This window comes from Astyanax mexicanus, chromosome 18 (assembly GCF_023375975.1).
Source record: "Astyanax mexicanus isolate ESR-SI-001 chromosome 18, AstMex3_surface, whole genome shotgun sequence".
Lineage (NCBI taxonomy): Eukaryota > Metazoa > Chordata > Actinopteri > Characiformes > Acestrorhamphidae > Astyanax > Astyanax mexicanus.
The window spans coordinates 31381501-31387500 of NC_064425.1; the positions used below are offsets into that span (position 1 = coordinate 31381501).

Below are 6000 nucleotides of genomic sequence, written 5' to 3' on the forward strand. Positions count from 1 at the left end.
TTAAAAAGGCACCTTCTGTAGGACACAGGGCCTTTCTGTAAATGTATGCCAAGTATACTTTAATGTGTGTGTATGATTTTATTTATTTATTTCTCAGAATATTCTTTGTAAATATGATTTTTTTTTAATTGGGCTTTTTTTATTGGGCCTAATCTGAAGCTTCCATTCCATTGAGTAAGAAACGTAGAGCAAGAAAATTGAACAAAAAAAAATGAAGAGATAAAAATTAAGACATATAGGGAGTTTTTGTCTTTTTTTCTTTGGTTACTTTTTGTAGTGAAAGTTAAAAGGAGCTTTTATTTTGAGGCAAGATCTTTGTATTAGTCCGTAGAGCTGCTTTACTTTTGTCAAGAGCAGTAAATGACAGTGAAAAGACTCAGGTCTGTGAGTGACTTATAAATAGGCTTGTTGGGAGTTGATCTTTCGCTTACGGCCATACCACCCTGAGAACGCCCGATCTCGTCTGATCTCGGAAGCTAAGCAGGGTCGGGCCTGGTTAGTACTTGGATGGGAGACCGCCTGGGAATACCAGGTGCTGTAAGCTTTTCCATCTTTCCTTTATTTTTTACTCCGTTCAGTCCATGATGTCACAATTTTTTACAAGGCTACACTGTGTTTACTCTTCATATAAAACACTTACAGTAAACCATATACAGATTAAATACTCACTTAAAAGTTCTTTCATTTTTCTGAAGGAGGATATTGTTTCTTCATGCTAATAAATAAAGAAAAAAATGCATTATTTTTTATTTTCTTAACGTATAGGTACAGGGCGGCTCACTCCTATTCCTGGGGCTCTACCACGCTAAAGATTTCAGATTTAACACACCTGAGTCTAGAATGTTCACGTGATCCTGAAGGTCTTAATTACCTGGATCAAGTGTGCCGCGGACTCAGGCTGTTTGGATGGCAGGGGTGAAAAAAATTAAAAAGGCACCTTCTGTAGGACACAGGGCCTTTCTGTAAATGTATGCCAAGTATACTTTAATGTGTGTGTATGATTTTATTTATTTATTTCTCAGAATATTCTTTGTAAATATGATTTTTTTTTTAATTGGGCTTTTTTATTGGGCCTAATCTGAAGCGTCCATTCCATTGAGTAAGAAACGTAGAGCAAGAAAATTGAACAAAAAAAAATGAAGAGATAAAAATTAAGACATATAGGGAGTTTTTGTCTTTTTTTCTTTGGTTACTTTTTGTAGTGAAAGTTAAAAGGAGCTTTTATTTTGAGGCAAGATCTTTGTATTAGTCCGTAGAGCTGCTTTACTTTTGTCAAGAGCAGTAAATGACAGTGAAAAGACTCAGGTCTGTGAGTGACTTATAAATAGGCTTGTTGGGAGCTGATCTTTCGCTTACGGCCATACCACCCTGAGAACGCCCGATCTCGTCTGATCTCGGAAGCTAAGCAGGGTCGGGCCTGGTTAGTACTTGGATGGGAGACCGCCTGGGAATACCAGGTGCTGTAAGCTTTTCCATCTTTCCTTTATTTTTTACTCCGTTCAGTCCATGATGTCACAATTTTTTACAAGGCTACACTGTGTTTACTCTTCATATAAAACACTTACAGTAAACCATATACAGATTAAATACTCACTTAAAAGTTATTTCATTTTTCTGAAGGAGGATATTGTTTCTTCATGCTAATAAATAAAGAAAAAAAATGCATTATTTTTTATTTTCTTAACGTATAGGTACAGGGCGGCTCACTCCTGTTCCTGGGGCTCTACCACACTAAAGATTTCAGATTTAACACACCTGAGTCTAGAATGTTCACGTGATCCTGAAGGTCTTAATTACCTGGATTAAGTGTGCCGCGGACTCAGGCTGTTTGGATGGCAGGGGTGAAAAAAATTAAAAAGGCACCTTCTGTAGGACACAGGGCCTTTCTGTAAATGTATGCCAAGTATACTTTAATGTGTGTGTATGATTTTATTTATTTATTTCTCAGAATATTCTTTGTAAATATGATTTTTTTTTAATTGGGCTTTTTTTTATTGGGCCTAATCTGAAGCTTCCATTCCATTGAGTAAGAAACGTAGAGCAAGAAAATTGAACAAAAAAAATGAAGAGATAAAAATTAAGACATATAGGGAGTTTTTGTCTTTTTTTCTTTGGTTACTTTTTGTAGTGAAAGTTAAAAGGAGCTTTTATTTTGAGGCAAGATCTTTGTATTAGTCCGTAGAGCTGCTTTACTTTTGTCAAGAGCAGTAAATGACAGTGAAAAGACTCAGGTCTGTGAGTGACTTATAAATAGGCTTGTTGGGAGTTGATCTTTCGCTTACGGCCATACCACCCTGAGAACGCCCGATCTCGTCTGATCTCGGAAGCTAAGCAGGGTCGGGCCTGGTTAGTACTTGGATGGGAGACCGCCTGGGAATACCAGGTGCTGTAAGCTTTTCCATCTTTCCTTTATTTTTTACTCCGTTCAGTCCATGATGTCACAATTTTTTACAAGGCTACACTGTGTTTACTCTTCATATAAAACACTTACAGTAAACCATATACAGATTAAATACTCACTTAAAAGTTCTTTCATTTTTCTGAAGGAGGATATTGTTTCTTCATGCTAATAAATAAAGAAAAAATGCATTATTTTTTATTTTCTTAACATAGGTACAGGGCGACTGACTCCTGTTCCTGGGGCTCTACCACGCTAAAGATTTCAGATTTAACACACCTGAGTCTAGAATGTTCACGTGATCCTGAAGGTCTTAATTACCTGGATCAAGTGTGCCGCGGACTCAGGCTGTTTGGATGGCAGGGGTGAAAAAAATTAAAAAGGCACCTTCTGTAGGACACAGGGCCTTTCTGTAAATGTATGCCAAGTATACTTTAATGTGTGTATATGATTTTATTTATTTATTTCTCAGAATATTCTTTGTAAATATGATTTTTTTTTTAAATTGGGCTTTTTTTTTATTGGGCCTAATCTGAAGCTTCCATTCCATTGATTAAGAAACGTAGAGCAAGAAAATTGAACAAAAAAATGAAGAGATAAAAATTAAGACATATAGGGAGTTTTTGTCTTTTTTTCTTTGGTTACTTTTTGTAGTGAAAGTTAAAAGGAGCTTTTATTTTGAGGCAAGATCTTTGTATTAGTCCGTAGAGCTGCTTTACTTTTGTCAAGAGCAGTAAATGACAGTGAAAAGACTCAGGTCTGTGAGTGACTTATAAATAGGCTTGTTGGGAGTTGATCTTTCGCTTACGGCCATACCACCCTGAGAACGCCCGATCTCGTCTGATCTCGGAAGCTAAGCAGGGTCGGGCCTGGTTAGTACTTGGATGGGAGACCGCCTGGGAATACCAGGTGCTGTAAGCTTTTCCATCTTTCCTTTATTTTTTACTCCGTTCAGTCCATGATGTCACAATTTTTTACAAGGCTACACTGTGTTTACTCTTCATATAAAACACTTACAGTAAACCATATACAGATTAAATACTCACTTAAAAGTTATTTCATTTTTCTGAAGGAGGATATTGTTTCTTCATGCTAATAAATAAAGAAAAAATGCATTATTTTTTATTTTCTTAACATAGGTACAGGGCGACTGACTCCTGTTCCTGGGGCTCTACCACGCTAAAGATTTCAGATTTAACACACCTGAGTCTAGAATGTTCATGTGATCCTGAAGGTCTTAATTACCTGGATCAAGTGTGCCGCGGACTCAGGCTGTTTGGATGGCAGGGGTGAAAAAAATTAAAAAGGCACCTTCTGTAGGACACAGGGCCTTTCTGTAAATGTATGCCAAGTATACTTTAATGTGTGTATATGATTTTATTTATTTATTTCTCAGAATATTCTTTGTAAATATGATTTTTTTTTTAAATTGGGCTTTTTTTTTATTGGGCCTAATCTGAAGCTTCCATTCCATTGATTAAGAAACGTAGAGCAAGAAAATTGAACAAAAAAATGAAGAGATAAAAATTAAGACATATAGGGAGTTTTTGTCTTTTTTTCTTTGGTTACTTTTTGTAGTGAAAGTTAAAAGGAGCTTTTATTTTGAGGCAAGATCTTTGTATTAGTCCGTAGAGCTGCTTTACTTTTGTCAAGAGCAGTAAATGACAGTGAAAAGACTCAGGTCTGTGAGTGACTTATAAATAGGCTTGTTGGGAGTTGATCTTTCGCTTACGGCCATACCACCCTGAGAACGCCCGATCTCGTCTGATCTCGGAAGCTAAGCAGGGTCGGGCCTGGTTAGTACTTGGATGGGAGACCGCCTGGGAATACCAGGTGCTGTAAGCTTTTCCATCTTTCCTTTATTTTTTACTCCGTCCAGTCCATGATGTCACAAATTTTTACAAGGCTACACTGTGTTTACTCTTCATATAAAACACTTACAGTAAACCATATACAGATTAAATACTCACTTAAAAGTTATTTCATTTTTCTGAAGGAGGATATTGTTTCTTCATGCTAATAAATGAAGAAAAAATGCATTATTTTTTATTTTCTTAACATAGGTACAGGGCGACTGACTCCTGTTCCTGGGGCTCTACCACGCTAAAGATCTCAGATTTAACACACCTGAGTCTAGAATGTTCACGTGATCCTGAAGGTCTTAATTACCTGGATCAAGTGTGCCGCGGACTCAGGCTGTTTGGATGGCAGGGGTGAAAAAAATTAAAAAGGCACCTTCTGTAGGACACAGGGCCTTTCTGTAAATGTATGCCAAGTATACTTTAATGTGTGTGTATGATTTTATTTATTTATTTCTCAGAATATTCTTTGTAAATATGATTTTTTTTTAATTGGGCTTTTTTTTTATTGGGCCTAATCTGAAGCTTCCATTCCATTGAGTAAGAAACGTAGAGCAAGAAAATTGAACAAAAAAAATGAAGAGATAAAAATTAAGACATATAGGGAGTTTTTGTCTTTTTTTCTTTGGTTACTTTTTGTAGTGAAAGTTAAAAGGAGCTTTTATTTTGAGGCAAGATCTTTGTATTAGTCCGTAGAGCTGCTTTACTTTTGTCAAGAGCAGTAAATGACAGTGAAAAGACTCAGGTCTGTGAGTGACTTATAAATAGGCTTGTTGGGAGTTGATCTTTCGCTTACGGCCATACCACCCTGAGAACGCCCGATCTCGTCTGATCTCGGAAGCTAAGCAGGGTCGGGCCTGGTTAGTACTTGGATGGGAGACCGCCTGGGAATACCAGGTGCTGTAAGCTTTTCCATCTTTCCTTTATTTTTTACTCCGTTCAGTCCATGATGTCACAAATTTTTACAAGGCTACACTGTGTTTACTCTTCATATAAAACACTTACAGTAAACCATATACAGATTAAATACTCACTTAAAAGTTATTTCATTTTTCTGAAGGAGGATATTGTTTCTTCATGCTAATAAATGAAGAAAAAATGCATTATTTTTTATTTTCTTAACATAGGTACAGGGCGACTGACTCCTGTTCCTGGGGCTCTACCACGCTAAAGATTTCAGATTTAACACACCTGAGTCTAGAATGTTCACGTGATCCTGAAGGTCTTAATTACCTGGATCAAGTGTGCCGCGGACTCAGGCTGTTTGGATGGCAGGGGTGAAAAAAATTAAAAAGGCACCTTCTGTAGGACACAGGGCCTTTCTGTAAATGTATGCCAAGTATACTTTAATGTGTGTGTATGATTTTATTTATTTATTTCTCAGAATATTCTTTGTAAATATGATTTTTTTTTTAATTGGGCTTTTTTTTTTATTGGGCCTAATCTGAAGCTTCCATTCCATTGAGTAAGAAACGTAGAGCAAGTAAATTGAACAAAAAAAAATGAAGAGATAAAAATTAAGACATATAGGGAGTTTTTGTATTTTTTTCTTTGGTTACTTTTTGTAGTGAAAGTTAAAAGGAGCTTTTATTTTGAGGCAAGATCTTTGTATTAGTCCGTAGAGCTGCTTTACTTTTGTCAAGAGCAGTAAATGACAGTGAAAAGACTCAGAGTGACTTATAAATAGGCTTGTTGGGAGTTGATCTTTCGCTTACGGCCATACCACCCTGAGAACGCCCGATC

The 6000-nt window shown here is 36.6% G+C and overlaps 7 non-coding genes across 7 annotated transcripts in view; all 7 read left to right on the forward strand.

Annotated features, from left to right (window-relative positions):
- The first annotated feature begins 425 nt into the window (after positions 1-425).
- LOC125784012 (5S ribosomal RNA) lies at positions 426-544 on the forward strand. Its single transcript, XR_007426732.1, has one exon. It is a non-coding gene; the product is annotated as a 5S ribosomal RNA (ribosomal RNA).
- Positions 545-1350: 806 nt separating this feature from the next.
- On the forward strand, positions 1351-1469 carry LOC125784013 (5S ribosomal RNA). Its single transcript, XR_007426733.1, has one exon. It is a non-coding gene; the product is annotated as a 5S ribosomal RNA (ribosomal RNA).
- Positions 1470-2276: 807 nt separating this feature from the next.
- LOC125784014 (5S ribosomal RNA) lies at positions 2277-2395 on the forward strand. Its single transcript, XR_007426734.1, has one exon. It is a non-coding gene; the product is annotated as a 5S ribosomal RNA (ribosomal RNA).
- Positions 2396-3200: 805 nt separating this feature from the next.
- Positions 3201-3319, forward strand: LOC125784015 (5S ribosomal RNA). Its single transcript, XR_007426735.1, has one exon. It is a non-coding gene; the product is annotated as a 5S ribosomal RNA (ribosomal RNA).
- Positions 3320-4124: 805 nt separating this feature from the next.
- On the forward strand, positions 4125-4243 carry LOC125784016 (5S ribosomal RNA). The gene has a single exon (XR_007426736.1). It is a non-coding gene; the product is annotated as a 5S ribosomal RNA (ribosomal RNA).
- Positions 4244-5047: 804 nt separating this feature from the next.
- Positions 5048-5166, forward strand: LOC125784017 (5S ribosomal RNA). Its single transcript, XR_007426737.1, has one exon. It is a non-coding gene; the product is annotated as a 5S ribosomal RNA (ribosomal RNA).
- Positions 5167-5966: 800 nt separating this feature from the next.
- LOC125784018 (5S ribosomal RNA) overlaps positions 5967-6000 on the forward strand; it is a 119-nt gene continuing 85 nt past the window's right edge. The window contains exon 1 of the ribosomal RNA XR_007426738.1: positions 5967-6000. This exon is cut by the window's right edge and continues 85 nt beyond it. This is a non-coding gene — a ribosomal RNA (5S ribosomal RNA).